This window comes from Otolemur garnettii, unplaced genomic scaffold (assembly GCF_000181295.1).
Source record: "Otolemur garnettii isolate 467f Iridium unplaced genomic scaffold, OtoGar3 scaffold00081, whole genome shotgun sequence".
Classification (NCBI taxonomy): Eukaryota; Metazoa; Chordata; class Mammalia; order Primates; family Galagidae; genus Otolemur; species Otolemur garnettii.
Window position 1 is genome coordinate 8,718,733 of NW_003852476.1, and position 1,401 is coordinate 8,720,133.

Genomic DNA, 1,401 nt, shown 5'->3' on the forward strand with positions numbered 1-1,401 from the left:
GGCTCAAGCGAGTCTCCTGCCTCACCCTCCCAAGTAGCTGGGACCACAGGCGCCCGCCACAACGCCTGGCTATTTTTTGGTTGCAGTCATCATTGTTGTTTGGCAGGCCCAGGCTGGATTCGAACCCGCCACCTTAGGTGTATGTTGCTGGCACCTTAGCTGCTTGAGCCACAGGTGCCGAGCCAGAATACAATTACTGTTCAAAGAAATGTTCTTCATTTTCATGCATTTAAATATGTAATTATCTTCACCATCAAGGAGGAGACAAATCCTAACTCATTTCCTTCTCTCATTCACCGAACCAATCCTCACTGAGTATCTATCTATGGTTGGCACTATTTTAGGAGTTGAGGATATGTTGCTTAAAAAAGACAAGATTGGTGCTGCCTCGGAGCTCACACTTTAGTGGGGGAGACTGACAACAGCCATGTAAGAAAGTGGATAAATATTATAATTTCAAACAGTCATGAGTGTCATGAAATAATTAAATTAGTCAGTGGGATACTATGATGAAGGTCACTATTACTGTGATTATGTTTTTTGTTTGTTTTGAGACACTCTCACTATGTCACCCCTGGTAGAGTACCCTGGCGTCACAGTTCATAGCAACCTCTAACTCTTGGGCTTAAGTGTCCTCTTGTCTCAGTCTTGTGAGTAGCTGGGACTACAGGTGCCCACCACAACGCCCAGCTATTTTTTGGTTGCAGTTGTCATTGTTGTTTTAGCAGGCCCAGGCTGGGTTCAAACCTGCCAGCCTTGGTGTATGTTGCTGGCACCCTAACCACTGAGTGACAGGCACCGAGCCTACTAGTGGGATTATGGAAGCCTATCTGAGACACTTGGGTAGAAATCTAGTTCTAAAAAGGAACCAGTCTGATCTTCAGAGCCAGAAGAAAAGCATTCCAGGTAAAGGCAATACCAATTGCAAGGGCCTTGAGGCAGAGAAGAACTTGGTGAATCTAAGGAACTGAGAGAAATCCTGTGGGCCTCAAATGGTGAGCTAAGGGAAGAGGGATACAATATGAGGTCCAAGAAACAGGCAGAGGCCAAATCATGGAGTGTCCTTGTAGGCTAGGTAAAGAGTTCAGATTTTATTTCAAAAGTGAAAGATATCAAAGTAGGAGTATAATGAAATCTGATGTTTGTAAAGAGCGCTCGCATTGCTTAGTAAAGAATGGCTTCCAGGGGAAAGTGTGGAGGACAGACCACTAACGACAGGAGCAGAAGCCTAGCACAGTGGTCCACTCTAAACATGGTCCATAGCAACATGAACAGAAGTCCACACATGAATTAACATTTTTCTTCTTTTTTTTTTTTTTTTGGCAACAGAGTCTTATTATGTCACCCTTGATAGAGTGCCGTGGTGTCACAGATTCTTGGGCTTAAGCGATTCTCTTGCCT

The 1,401-nt window shown here is 44.4% G+C and overlaps 1 protein-coding gene across 1 annotated transcript in view; it reads right to left on the reverse strand.

The window, feature by feature from the left end:
- SGPP1 (sphingosine-1-phosphate phosphatase 1) overlaps positions 1-1,401 on the reverse strand; it is a 40,559-nt gene that overhangs the window by 2,875 nt on the left and 36,283 nt on the right. The window lies entirely within an intron of this gene.